The sequence below is a fragment of the Saccopteryx bilineata genome, chromosome 4 (assembly GCF_036850765.1).
Source record: "Saccopteryx bilineata isolate mSacBil1 chromosome 4, mSacBil1_pri_phased_curated, whole genome shotgun sequence".
In the NCBI taxonomy this organism is placed as follows: Eukaryota; Metazoa; Chordata; class Mammalia; order Chiroptera; family Emballonuridae; genus Saccopteryx; species Saccopteryx bilineata.
The window spans coordinates 153,027,555-153,042,707 of NC_089493.1; the positions used below are offsets into that span (position 1 = coordinate 153,027,555).

The following is a 15,153-nucleotide window of genomic DNA, read 5'->3' on the forward strand; positions in this document are numbered from 1 at the left end:
GGAGATAAATCAGCAAATATATTGCTCTGAGAGATGTCGGAGAGCTTACTGCCTATGTTTTCTTCTAAGATGCTTATGGTTTCACGGCCTACATTTAAGTCTTTTATCCATTTTGAGTTTATTTTTGTGAGTGGTGTAAGCTGGTGATCTAGTTTCATTTTTTTGCAGGTAGCTGTCCAATTTTCCCAACACCATTTGTTAAAGAGGCTGTCTTTACTCCATTGTATTTCCTTACCTCCTTTGTCAAATATCAGTTGTCCATAGAACTGTGGGTTTATTTCTGGGATCTCTGTTCTGTTCCATTGATCTATATGCCTGTTCTTATGCCAGTACCAGGCTGTTTTGAGTACAACGGCCTTGTAGTATAACTTGATATCAGAAAGTGTGATACCTCCCACTTTATTCTTCTTTTTTAAGATTGCTGAGGCTATTCGTGTCCTCTTTTGGTTCCATATAAATTTTTGGAATATGTGTTCTATATCTTTGAAGTATGTCATTGGTATTTTAATAGGTATTGCATTGAATTTATAGATTGCTTTGGGTAATATAGACATTTTAATGATGTTTATTCTTCCTAACCATGAGCACGGTATATGCTTCCACTTGTTTGTATCTTCCTTGATTTCTTTTATCAATGCTTTGTAATTTTCCAAGTACAAGTCTTTAGTCTCCTTGGTTAAGTTTACTCCTAGGTACTTTATTTTTTTGGTTGTAATTGTGAAGGGGATTGTTTCCTTAATTTCTCTTTCTGACTGTTCATTGTTGGTGTATAAAAATGCTTCTGATTTCTGAGTATTGATTTTATATCCTGCCACTTTGCTGAATTTATTTATCAGGTCCAGTAGTTTTTTGACTGAGACTTTAGGGTTTTCTATATACAATATCATATCATCTGCAAATAATGATAGTTTTACTTCTTCTTTTCCAACTTGAATGCCTTTTATTTCTTCTTCTTGTCTGATTGCTGTGGCTAGGACTTCCAGGACTATGTTAAATAAGAGTGGTGAAAGGGGACACCCCTGCCTTGTTCCTGATCTTAAGGGTATTGCTTTTAATTTTTGCCCATTGAGTATGATGTTGGCTGTGGGTTTCTCATAGATGGCTTTTATCATTTTGAGGTATGTTCCCTGTATTCCCACTTTGCTGAGAGTTTTGATCATGAATGGGTGCTGGATTTTATCAAATGCTTTTTCTGCATCTATTGAAATTATCATATGGTTTTTCTCCTTCTTTTTGTTTATGTGATGAATCACATTGATTGATTTACGAATATTGTACCAGTCTTGCCTCCCCAGAATAAATCCCACTTGATCATGGTGTATGATTTTTTCCATATATTGTTGGATCCGGTTTGCTAATATTTTGTTGAGGATTTTAGCATCTATATTCATCAGGGATATTGGCCTATAATTTTCTTTCTTTGTGTTGTCTTTGCCTGGTTTTGGAATCAGAATTATGCTCGCCTCATGAAAGGAGCTTGGAAGTCTTCCTTCCTCTTGAATTTTTTGAAATAGTTTGAGAAGGATAGGAGTTAGTTCTTCTTTGAATATTTGGTAGAATTCCGTTGTGAAGCCATCAGGCCCCGGACTTTTCTTTGTTGGGAGTTTTTTGATAACTGTTTCGATCTCTTTTGGTGTAATCGGTCTGTTTAGGTTTTCTGATTCTTCCAGATTGATTTTTGGAAGATTGTATGTTTCAAGGAATTTGTCCATTTCATCTAGGTTGTCTAGTTTTTTGGCATACAGTTCTTCATAGTATTTTCTTACAATATTTTGTATTTCCGTTGTGTCAGTTGTTATTTCTCCTCTCTCATTTCTAATTTCATTTATTTGAGTCCTCTCTCTCTTTTTCTTGGTGAGTCTACTTAAAGGTGCATCAATCTTGTTTACCTTTTCAAAGAACCAGCTCCTAGTTTCATTGATCCTCTGTATTGTTTCTTTAGCCTCTATGTCATTTATTTCTGCTCTGATCTTTATTATTTCCTTCCTTCTACTACATTTGGGCTTTACTTGCTGTTCTTTTTCTAATTCTTTTAGATGCAGGGTTAAGTTGTTTATTTGCGCTTTTTCTAGCTTCTTAAAGTGTGCCTGTAGTGCTATGAACTTCCCTCTCAGCACTGCTTTCGCTGTGTCCCATAAATTTTGAGTTGTTGTATGCTCATTGTCATTCGTTTCTAGGAATTTTTTATTTCTTCTTTGATCTCATTCCTAATCCATTCATTATTTAGCACCCTGCTATTTAGTTTCCATGTGTTTGAGAATTTTTGAGCTTTTCTGCTGTGATTCATTTCTAGTTTCATGCCGTTGTGATCGGAGAAGGTGCTTGATATGATTTCAGTCTTCTTAAATTTGTTGAGAGCACTTTTGTGCCCTAACATGTGGGCTATCCTAGAGAATGTACCATGAGCGCTTGAAAAGAATGTATATTCTGCTGCTTTAGGGTGAAAGGATCTGAAGATATCTATTAAATCGAGTTGATCTAGTGTTTCCAATAAGTCTGCTGTTTCTTTGTTAATTTTCTTTCTTGAGGATCTATCTAGTGATGTTAGTGGGCTATTGAAATCCCCTACTATTATAGTATTGCTGTTGATCTCACCCTTTAAATCCATCAAAGTCTGTTTTACATATTTGGGTGCTCCTTTATTAGGTGCATAGATATTTATAATAGTTATATCTTCCTGTTGGATTACTTCCTTTATTATTATGTAGTGGCCTTCTTTATCTCTTACTATATCCTTTGTTTTAAAGTCCAATTTGTCTGATATAAGTATTGCTACCCCAGCTTTTTTTTCATTTCCATTTGCATGAAATGTTTTTTTCCATCCTTTTACCTTCAATCTATGTGTGTCTTTTGTTCTAAAGTGTGTCTCTTGTAGACAGCATATGTATGGGTCCTGTTTTTTTATCCATGGAGCTACCCTATGTCTTTTTATTGGATCATTTAGTCCATTTACATTTAAGGTTATTATTGATATGTAGTTGTTTATTGCCATTTTATTCTTTAAAGCTGTATTCCTTTTTTTGCTATATTCTTTTCCAACTTTGATCTGTTTACAACAGGCCCCTTAACATTTCTTGCAGCGTTGGTTTGGTTGTAATGAATTCCTTGAGTTGTTTTTTGTCTGGGAAGCTTTTTATTTCTCCTTTGATTTTAAACGATAGCCTTGCTGGATAAAGTAGTCTTGGTTGTAGGTTCTTGTTCTGCATTACTTTGAATATTTCTTGCCATTCCCTTCTGGCCTCAAGTGTTTCTGTTGAGAAGTCGGATGTCATCCTTATGGGGGCTCCTTTGTAGGTGATAACTTTTTTTTCTCTTGCAGCTTTTAATATTTTCTCTTTATCGCTTAGCTTTGGTATTTTAATTATGATGTGTCTTGGTGTAGGTTTCTTTGGGTTTCTCTTTAATGGAGTTCTCTGTGCTTCTTGGACTTGTAAGAGTTTCTCTTGCATTAATTTACGGAAGTTTTCAGTTATGATATGATTGAACAAAGTCTCTATCCCTTGTTCTTTTTCTTCTTCAGGAACCCCTATGATGCGGATGTTATTTCTCTTCATGTTGTCACAGAGCTCTCTAAGTGTTTCCTCTGACTTTTTGAGTCTCTTTTCTCTTTTCTTCTCTGCTTTCATGCCTTCATTCCAGTTGTCCTCCAACTTGCTGATTCGATCCTCTGCTGTATCCATCCTGTTTTTAATTCCTTCCATTGTGGTCTTCATTTCTGATATTGTATTTGTCATCTCTGACTGATTCTTTTTTAATATTTCAATATTCTTTTTTATACTTGCTATTTCTTTATTTAGGTTTTCAAACTGCCCCTCCATTGTTGTTCTAAGATCCCTAAGCATCCTTACAATCATTATTTTGAACTCCGCATCTGGAAGTTTGATTATTTCCATATCACTCAGCTCATCTCTCAAGGGTGTCTCTTGTGGTTTCACTTGGGTTGCACTCCTTTGTCTTCTCATAATGGTGTTTTATTTGTAGAGTTGCTTGAGTCTAGGCTTGGTGTTTTCTGCCTCCTGTTTTCAGTTGTGTTATTTCTAGGTCTTCTTGGATTGGTATCAGCTATTATTTGTAATCCACTTTCGGATTTGGGCAGCTTTGAAGTCTTGAATTGTTTGTTTTCTTAACAGGTGATAGTCTTGTTAACTGATCTCAGCAGGGGGCTTCCTTGAAACTGTAACCAGGAATGCTGTGGGTGTAACCTGAGACGCTGAAGGTCTCTTCCACCAACTAATCTCACTGGGGGCAGGGTTTTTTCTCAGCTTCAGTAGGGGGGAGGTGTATCTCAGATCTCCATGGAGACCTGAGTTACTGCCCCTCCTCCCCACTTCTTGTTTTCAGCTGTGTCTTGTTGCGCTGATTGGAGCTGGATAGATGTCCGGAGATCTCTGATCCGGAAGCACTTCAGCTCTGTTTTGTGAAAGGTTCAGTCCCTTCCCCAGTTATGGCCGCCTCCAGCACGAATGAGTCAGCTTTTTTATTTCATTTCTTGCATACCTTAGCCCCTCACAGTCTGTCCCTCTCCTTGTCCTTTCCACTTGGGAGATAAGCTGGTCTTTTCAACCCACCTTGCTCCCTGGCCGCCAGGTAAGTGGCTGTGAGCAGTAGTTTCTGCTCTTTTTTTTTTTTCCTCTGTGAAATCCTCTCTGGGCTCTCAGCCTCACCCACCCCTGCTGTTCCTGTAAGCAGAGGAGATTCAGGCACTCCTTACCAGGTTTATTGTGGCTTCCTCTTTGCTCCTTGGTTTTTGAGAGCTGTTCTTGCAGTTCAGTGTTGATTTTTCATGCTGATTTTTCCTAAATTGATTTGTATTCCAGTTTGGTGTTGAGAGCTGGGCATCTGTGTGTCTGCCTACTCTGCTGCCATCTTCAAAAGCCCTTGCTTGTATCTTTGTTTTTCTGAATTCCACATATAAGTGAATCACTGTCTTTCTCTCTCTGACTTATTTCACTTAGCGTAATACCCTCAAGGTCTATCCAGCTTGTCACAAATGGCAAGATTTCATTTTTTTCTTATGCCTGAGTAGTATTCCATAGCATATATGATTTCTTCTTTATCCATTCATCCATCTATGAACACTTAGTTGCTTCCATATCTTGGCTATTGTAAATAATGCTGTAATGAACATGACCGTATATACATCTTTTTGAACTAGTGTTCTTCTGTTCTTTTGATAAATACCCAGAAGGGGAAAGGCTTGTTCATAACTTAGTTTTATTCATAATTTTTTTAGGAATCTTTATACTGTTTTCTTTTTAAGTGTACATGGTACATTTATAAAAATTGAACATATACTGAGAAGTAAAAAAACTCAACAAATTTTAAAAGTGTAAATCATTTAAAGTATGTTCACTAGCCACAATGAAAATAATTAAGAAACCAAGAAATAAGAACAGCCTGACCAGTCAGTGGCGCAGTAGATAGAGCATCAGACTGAGATGAGGAGGACCCAGGTTCAAAACCTCTAGGTCACTGACTTGAGCACAGGCTCATCTGGTTTGAGCAAGGCTCACCAGCTTGAGCCCAAGTTCGCTGGCTTGAGCAAAAGGTGACTTGGTCTGCTGTAGCCCCCCAGTCAAGGCACATATGAGAAAGCAATCAATGACTAACTAAGGTGCCACAATGAAGAATTGATGCTTCTCATCTCTCTCCCTTCCTGTCTGTCTGTCCCTATCTGTCCCTCTCTCTGTTCCTCTCTGTCTCTGTCACACACAAAAAAAACCCTAAAAAGATAACAATAACTAGAAAAACCCAAACTGCCACAACATGAGGTAATGTACTTCCACAAGTGAGAGAAGAAATTATAAAGGAAATTAGAAAGTATTTAAAATATGGTCTTAATAAAAATACAACACATTGTACCTGTGTGGGCTAAAACAACAGTACTTAAGGAAATTCACAGTATATATTAGAAAAAATTGAAAAGACTGAAAATCAATGGTTAAACTTCCTTCCAGGAGCTAGAGGAAGGAAGAGTATCAAAGCTTAAGGAACAGAACAAATAATAAAAAGAAAAATCAATGAACAATAAAACAAATATAAAAGAAAACTGGCAAAAGTTTATTATTCCCTAGCAAACTGATCAATAATAAGAGACAAATATAACTACCAACATCAAAATAATTAAGAAAATATCTCTACAACCCCTAAAGACATCAAAGTAATAGAACAAAAGTATGCCAATAAATTTTACAATTTACCAAAACTGTCAAAATAAGAAAGTGAAAATATGAAATTTCCCGTAGTTATCGCCTTTATTTATTCTATCCCAGCTCTATTTTGTTGGATTTTTGTTTGTTTGTTTTGTTTTGATTTTGGTTATTTCTTAAATGCAACAAGCATGTTTTCACCTCAAAACCTCTTCATTGGCTTTTCAGTAAGTCTGGAACGTTCTCTCCCTAGATATCTCTTTCCAGATCTTCAAATCTTTATAAAATATCACTTTTTTTATTCTTTTAGTGAGGCATTTCTTGATCACCAAATTTAAAATTATATATGCCTTTCCCCTCAGCCTGGAGTTCCCAAATTATCTTTTAAGTATATTTTTGTATGACATTTTTTACCAATTAACTTAATTATTTATTATAGATAATGACCAACTCTCCATCAGAATGTAAGCACCACAGGGCAAGAAAGTACTAAGAAATCAATCTACTCATTCACAAAGTGTAGGGCCATGGTTTGTACAGTACAGTAATAATAGATTTTGAAGGATATTAGTGTGCATTCCTCCTTTGTTATGTCCATGTCTTCCTAGTCATCTAAAGGCTTTTATCTGATAGCAGATGGAAAGGGATAAGGATTAGTGGCAAATTTTTGGACTGAAAATCCTCAGGCCAATGTAGGATGGCTCTCAAGTACAATTTTCATGAGAGTACCACCATGATGAGGGTGAGAGAAGGACTCGGCTATCAGTCTGAGCTGACTTTGACTCTCATTAACCTGGAGGCCAGAGGAATGGGCAGGTCACAGAGGTGATATGGGGGTGATGCAGCTGAAACTGTCAGTATCTTCAGCAGCAGTATGAGCTGAAAGGATGAGCTTGGGATGGGTGGGGAGATAAGAGTGTGGTGGAGAAAACTGGCTAGGAAGGACACAGAATTGACCAAGCCAAAAATTTTTTTAATCTTATTTTTATTAATTTTAATGCAGTGACATTGATAAATCAGGGTACATACGTTCCGAGAAAACAGATCATTTTGACATTTGATTATGTTGCATATCCCTCATCCAAAGTCAAATTGTCTTCCGTCACCTTCTATCTGGTTTTCTTTGTGCCCCTCCTCTCCCTCACCCCCTCTCTCTCCTTCCTTGCCCCCTCCCCACCACCTCACCCCACCCCCTGTTACCATCACATTCTTGTCCATGTCTCTGAGTCTCATTTTTATGTCCCATTTATGTATGAGTTTATATAGTTCTTAGTTTTTTTGATTTACTTATTTCACTCCATATAATGTTATCAAGGTCCATCCATGTTATTGTAAATGATCCAATGTCATCATTTCTTATGGCTGAGTAGTATTCCATAGTATATATGTACCAAAGCTTTTTAATCCACTCATCCTCTGACGGACACTTGCAAGCCAACATTTTGACTTGAGCCTACCAAGCCCCACAGTGTGCTCCGCTGCCATGTGGACTAAGGAATTCATTGCAAAGATGCTAAGACCACAGGTTTCCAAAGGTAGTGCAAGAACTGGGATTGCTGATCTATACAGCCCATCCCCCCAGCTACTAGGAAAGTATCAAATGAGAGGGACTATTCAGGAAAAAATGAATATAAGCTAAAACAAAGCAAAAATTTAAAAAAGTATATTAATAAAGTCATTTAAACTAGGAGAGAAATAATATTAACTAACAAGCAAACTTTTTACTTTTTTGGAATTGGGTACGGATTTCTCAGAGAAAGATTTAATACACTGTAGAAAGCTAGATAGAACTTGTTCTTTGCTTAATATAGTATAATTTTTTTACCTTTGTATGAGTATTGAGACAAAATTAACTACCAATGGGAATACACACATTTAAAAAGTGTTTGTGTGTGTGATTTTTAATGGGTTTCTAAAGGAAAATACAAGGGAATAATCATTCATTTCATGTTACTCTCCTAAAGCATAATGGAATTATCTAAGATCATTGAACTACTGGACTAAATAGCACCACTTACAAGTCTTTGACAAGTTTTTAAATGGAATATAATATTGTGCACGAAGAGAACTGAAAGATAGTTCAAGCAAATTTTTAGGAAAAACAGTGAAAGAATAGGAGTCCAGAGGAAGAGTGACAGGTAGGGTAAATAGAGCTGGCCAACTTCTAATTCTGTCCTTCTGAGGGATGGAGAAGACGTGGTAAAGGATGCACTCTAAAATAGGCTTGTTTATTGCTGCTGTTTTTATGCTTCCTTTAAGCTTTATCATAAACCACACCCTTAGGTCTATCTACCTCCTCCCACATTAAGATAATGAAAAGAGCTGCTTTTGTATGGAAGGAAGAATATTAAGAAAATTTATGTCTGCAGGATAGTTCTGGGGTCTTGCTATTGTATTCTAGATTTATTCTACTTCACATTCACTTGTTTTCTCTCTTCAGAAAATTTAAGGGCAGGTTATTGGATGGTTTTAGAAGTTAAACTCTCAAATCCTTGGAGAGCTTAAATGAAGCCAGACTCCGATGTACATTATTATGGTTTTGATATATCCTTAATACATTCATACTACATACCGTTTGAAATTATTAATTTAGATTTGAGTGCAACTTTGAAAAATATAATTCTCCTGGCACATTGAAAAAGCCATATGTGGTGGGTTACACATCTAATTCTTGTAAACCAGTAATGAGAACTTGACTGTTCAGTCTACCACAAACATGGTTGAAAACTGGTATTTTCAGTGCTATGTTAATGTAAAAAAAAGGGTAAATCAGAGTAGTTAGACTTTCATATGACCTAGTTCACAAGCATAAAAAAAAATGAATTAGATTTAATGATTTCACCTGCCTTGGAGTTTAAAAAACTGTCATGATTGAAAAAAACAGGTAAGATGAATTACAATTAAAGATTTTTTTTGTGAAGTAAGTTTTAGGATACAGCTGGAAAAACTTAAAAGTGTCCTGATTGCATATAAATCAGGAATTTTGGCTAATGTATTTTCATTTTTATAATGTTATAACATAATCATATCCTGAAGGCACTAAGCAGGGACAATTAAAACTAAAAATACCGTGCTACTAAAATGCTGTATACTAATGAAAACACTGACAAGCATGCATTTATAACTTCAAACCAACTCAAGCTTCAAAACAATTTCACACAACATCCTTTCTTTCACATGCCAATTTTTAATCATTTGTTATTCATAACTTGCTTTCTTAGTATTATCAGTGATTTTATTCAAGTAAGACCTGGAGAAATAAATAAACTGGGGAAATCTTAAAATATTAAGTCTGCCCTGGTCAGTTGGCTCAGTGGTAGAGTGTCAGCCCGGTGTGTGGAAGTCCCGGGTTTGATTTCAGGTAAGGGCACACAGGAGAAGCACCCATCTGCTTCTCCAGCCTTCCCCCTCTCCTTCCTCTCTGTCTCTCTCTTCCCCTCCTGCAGTGAAGGCTCCATTGGAGCAAAACTTGCCCAGGCACTGAGGATGGCACCATGGCCTCTGCCTCAGGCACTAGAATGGCTCTAGCCACAATGGAGCAACGCCCAAGATGGGCAGAGCATCGCTCCCTGGTGGACATTCCAGGTGGATCCCGGTTGGGCACATGAGGTAATCTGTCTGATTGCCTCCTTGCTTCTAACTTCAGAAAAATACAACAAAAAAAACCTAAGTAAATAAATAAATTATTAAGTTTGATATAATTTATTAAATGAAATATATGTTTACTTAAGGACAAGTGACTTCAACTCTAGATGCATTTTGAGATCTCAGTTTTTAGGTCTGTATACAGAGATCATTAATAGTAAATTGGTAAAAAAAAAAGTTTCCAAAATAATTTGAAATTTTCTAAAATCTCGATTGAAATTCAATAATAATTTTTCATGACCTGTTTTCTAATTAAGTGTAAAAAAAGACAAACTGCAAAGAAAGGTTTAGAAATTGATGTTCTTAGTGCCAAATATTCTAAGGTTTGAGTTTCAGGCTCGATTTTTAGCTCTGTGACCACAGAAAAATTAGTTCTGTTTTCTGAATCTCAGTTTTCCCAACAGTGTAATTGGGAATAATTTGTCTTAGAATGTTAATTAACTTAGATAACATATTTCAAGCATATGTTGGCACATCTGAAACGTGATAGCCATTAAATATTAAACTTAACTTTCTTATTTGTAAAATGAGATAACAATCACTTATGACAGAGAACCCTTGAAGGGTTAAAGAAAGTGACGTATTTAAAAGTATTGTTCACTGACAACATTTTGTGGTGAACACAAAACTAGACTTCCAGTCGCTTATAATAACAACTCTAAAACTATAAGAAAAACCTCAGGGAGTTTTCTAAATTAAGATGGTTTTTCAGCATGTTTTAATATTTGTATGGTGTTTAATAGCATCATTAAAACATATTCTAATATAAAGAAATTTCTATAATTAAAATCAATCTTTAACAATAAAAGATCTTCAGAAGAGAACACTTTTCATAGTAATTCCTTAAGAATTATGTATCCAAGTCCTATCCTTACAACGTCTTGCTAAAACTGAAATATAAAGTGTCTGATTTATGTTCTGGTCAGTGCCTAGTAAGATATACACCAGCAGCCAAGAATCAAACAAGATAAGTTCGACCTTGCTTTCACTGTAAACCATAGGAAAGATGTTATTTTCTAATTAGGAATTGTTTTCTATTCGGAAATACACAGATTGAGCATCTGGGATGCTCACTGTGCTGAAGACACAGAGCAGTGAGCATGATCCTTGACCACAAACAGATTAGAGAAAGAGTGAAGAAAGGCAAGTCATAAGAGAGGAATACTAAAGTCTGCCAAGTTCATGCATGGTAGAGTGACAATCCAGGAAGTCCAAAAGCAGAAATTAATCAGGATTCTGAAGAACGGGTAGATTATAAACAAAGAGAAATGGAAAAAGGGATAAAAAAAATTTCATTTAGAAATGCTAAAAGAATACATTTGAATACACACTAAAATCTGCAAAAATTGTTCTTATCAGGGTCTCATATAGAAGAGTGTATTAGTGTGAGTTAAAAAGAGGCACAGAAAGCAACAAACAAAATACTCATGGTTACAGACAACAGTATGGTGGTTACCAGAGGGGAAAGAGGTGGGTGGAGGTAAAAAGGGTTAAAATGGGTCAAATATATGGTCATGAAAGGAGACTAGACTTTGGGTGGTGAACACATAATGCATATACAGCTGATATATTATATAATCATACACTAAAAACTTAAATAATCTCATTAACCAGTATCACCCAAATAAATTTAGTAAAATTATTTTTTAAGTGAGGTGGGAGAGATAGTGAGACAGACTCCCACTTATGACCTGACTGGGATCCACCTGGCAACCCCATCTGGACCCATGCTTGAGTACCAAGCCACTTTTCGCACCTCAGGCTGACAAGATAGGACCAAATGAGCCATTCTCAGTGCCCAGGGCCATACTCGAACCAATCGAGCCACTGGCTGCAGGAAGGGAAGAGAGAGGCAAGGGGGAAGGGGAAGAGAGAGAAGCAGATGGTCACTTCTTCTGTGTGCCCTGACCAGGAATCAAACCCAGGCTGTCCATATGTCAGGCTGATGCTCTATCCCCTGAGAAACCAGCCAGGGCCTAGTAAAATTTTAAAAAATAAAATAAAAATTAAGAGACATAACACTAGGAAGACAGACAATTTTTAAAAAAGATTTTTCACAAAGTTTTCCTAAGTGAATAGAAAGATTAGGAAAAGAGTTTAGTAGGTGAAGTCTGGGCAGAATTTCAGTTCCCTCCCCCCACTTAAGTCCTGTACAGATCAGACACTTCTGCGCAGGTTGCAACCCGCAGAAACCTCAGTAGAATCTTCAGCTGTAATGCTAAATCCTAATCTAATGGCCAGGTGATTTTTTTCTTGTTTTATTTTCAACTTTTTAAATTCATACACAGTAACATTTTATTGTGCAATTCTGTGAATTTGAACATTTGTATTGATTTGTGTGACCACCACCAGCAGCCAGCAGAGGCCATCAGTCCCCAAAACTGCCTTGTGCTGTCCTGTTATAGTCACCCCTTTCCCACCTTTACCCAATAGCAATCCCTGTTCTAATTATCATTACAAGTTTGTCTTTGAAGAGTGTCATAAAATGTAACCTTGATTATGAATCTTTTGAAACTGGCTTCAATGCTTTGAGATTCCTCCAGAGTGTCACATGGATGAATAGTTCATTCCTCTCCACATCTAAATAGCATTTCATTGTACAGCTGTACCACAGATTGTTTATATATTCATCTGTTGAAAAACATTTAGAACATTTCCAGTTCTGGGTAATTATGAATAAAGCAAATGCAAAGATTATTTGTTCTTCACTGAATAGGTTGTACCTTTTCTGAAAAACAATTGGCCATGTTTGTGTAGATCTATTTCTGGAAACTTTATTTTGATCCATTGACTCATGTATCTATTCTTTAAACAACACCATACTCTCTTGGTTACTACAGATGTCTAGTAAGCCTTAAAATCAAGTTGTATGATTCCTCCAAAACTACTTTTCTTTTCAAAATTGTCTTGACTATTGTTATTTGCCTTTTCATATAAATTTTAGAATCATTTTATCTATTATCTACAAATAAAGGTGCTCAAATTTTTATTGGAATTGCATTAAACCTATTGATCAATTTTAGAAGAATTTGCAATCATGCTATGCTATCTTCTAATCTATCAACGTAGTATGTCTCTCCAATTTTTTGATATTCTTTTATTTTTCTAATCAGCATTTAGTAGTTTCTAGCACAAAGAATCTCTACACATTTGGTTAAATTTATACCTAGATACTTATTTTGGAGATATGGTAACTTTTACATATATGAACACCCATATACTAGATTTTCTATTATTACATATGTATATATTGTTTATTCATGCATATACATGCACAGACATGTAAACATGTATATTTAAATTTTCAGTTTTTAAACGTTCAATTCTAGTACATAAAAATACACTGGATTTGATCCAAGATGGTGATGGAGTAGGTGGATGGTATAATCACCTCCTTCCAGAATTATAACTAAATTTAAGGAAAATTATCATGGAAAACTAACTCAAGACTAAAGAAAGGCCCTGGCCAGTTGGCTCAGTGGTAGTGTTGCCTGGTGTGTGGATGTCCTAGGTTCAATTCCTATTCAGGACACAAGGAGAAGTAACCATCTGCCTCTCTACCCTTTTCCTTACCCTCTCTTTCTCTCTCTCTCTTTCTCTTTCTCTACTCTTCCTCCTCTCACAGCCATGGCTCAATTGGCTCCAGTGAGTTGGTCCCCGGGGCTGAGGATGGCTCCTTGGCCCCAGGCACCAAAAACAGTTTGGTTGCCAAGCAACAGAGCAATGCCCCAGATAGGCAGAGCATTTCCCCATAGGGGGCTTGCTGGGTGGGTCTCAGTCAGGGTGCATGAAGGTCACTTAATTTAAGAAAAAAGAAGATTAAATGAAGATGAAGAAGTCTTATAACTAAGTATTTACAGAAGAAGACACATCAAGATTGATAGAAAGGGTAGAGACACAGAATGGGTAGAGACGTGAAAAAAGCTGGCCCCATTTCCATAAGTGTCATTCAAGGTTCTGGAAGGATAGCTCAGCTACAGGGAGTGGGGTTAACACTGAGAAGCATGGGGCCTAAACTCCAAGTTGGGCCCTCTAGCCTAGAGCACCAGAGCTGAGAAAAGGTGCTCACATAGCATTCATCTGTAAAAAGCAGTGAGGTTTCTGCCAGAAAGAGACAGGAGTTCTCAGAAACACAGGCACCCTTTAAAAGGGCCAATGCACAGCCACTCACCTGGGGCTCCAGCAGAGGGAGGACTGAGTGGACTAGAGATGTGCGAGGAAAATCTGAGGTTTGCTGCTCTAGAGAGAGACATGGTGAGGGAAAGCCACTAGGACTGCTGTGCTGAGTCATTATCAAATACTGCAGTTTCCATCTTTCTTGGGGTGAAGCACTCCTCTCCATGTGGCATCAGCCTGGAGGAAAGCAATTGCTTCACCCCCAGAAATTAGATTACTGTTGCCCCACCCTATAGATATTAGGCCCTGCTGAGGAGTCAACTACCTTGGCCAGGAAGTAGAGGTCTGGACAGACTCATGAGGTTACAGTGACTTGATTGACTGGCTTTGAGGCAGGAGCTATTCCCCCCACTTTCCCAAGAATCTGATTGATGCTTCCTCAAGGGAGATTCAGCAGAACCACTTTCCTGGCTGCTGGCAGACCAACTCTCCAGGCTCCAAAGCCCTAACCCACCCAACTCTTAGGGTGGAAACCCAGGACTGGCAAAGACCTATGTCTATAAGGTGAGGGCCACAACCACCATCTTCCAGAAGCCCAACAGGCATCTCCCCCCTCAGGGTAGATCCACTAGCCCCATCCTCATGACTCTTCCAGAGGATAGATTAGTGGCTGAGCCTAACAAGCAGCCAGCAGCTGGAGGCAGCTGGAGGTAGATTTCAGGGTGCTTTGGGTCTTTTGTTGACCTTCTCCCAGGCATGGAACTGGTAAAAGCCAGCCTTGGTATAAAGGTTGGTCCTTCCTACACACACCTAAGCCCAGCTAAGGTTGCCACAAACTATAGTTCTCTTGTAGTTCCAAAGAGGTTGCTGAGGGTCAGTCACTGGCAGCATCTTACATTGGCCTGCACCAGGTTCTCTCCCAAGAGGCCCAGAATAAACACACCCAGTTTTCAGGTTCAGAAAACATCAGAGAAGGATCCAATTAGCTTCACAGATAGCATAGTTAAAGGTAGAGCTCATCCAGTATCAAACTCAGCTGAGGTAAATTCTGTATCTTATGTTCACACACATTGGTCAAGGTAGAGCCTCATAGATAGCCTGAGAATCAATCCCATGCACATTGGGAAAATTGTAATGAAGACTCAATTACAATAGGAGGGCCCACATAACCCACATAAGGGACATTCCTGGAGCACACAGCTCAGGTGATCAAGAAGTCTGCACCACTGGACCCACAGAACAC

General features: G+C 37.5%; 1 protein-coding gene across 1 annotated transcript in view; it reads right to left on the reverse strand.

Moving 5' to 3' along the window:
• The window catches only part of ADAMTS19 (ADAM metallopeptidase with thrombospondin type 1 motif 19), a 500,178-nt gene that overhangs the window by 232,045 nt on the left and 252,980 nt on the right, over window positions 1-15,153 (reverse strand). The gene's annotated exons all lie outside the window — the stretch shown is intronic.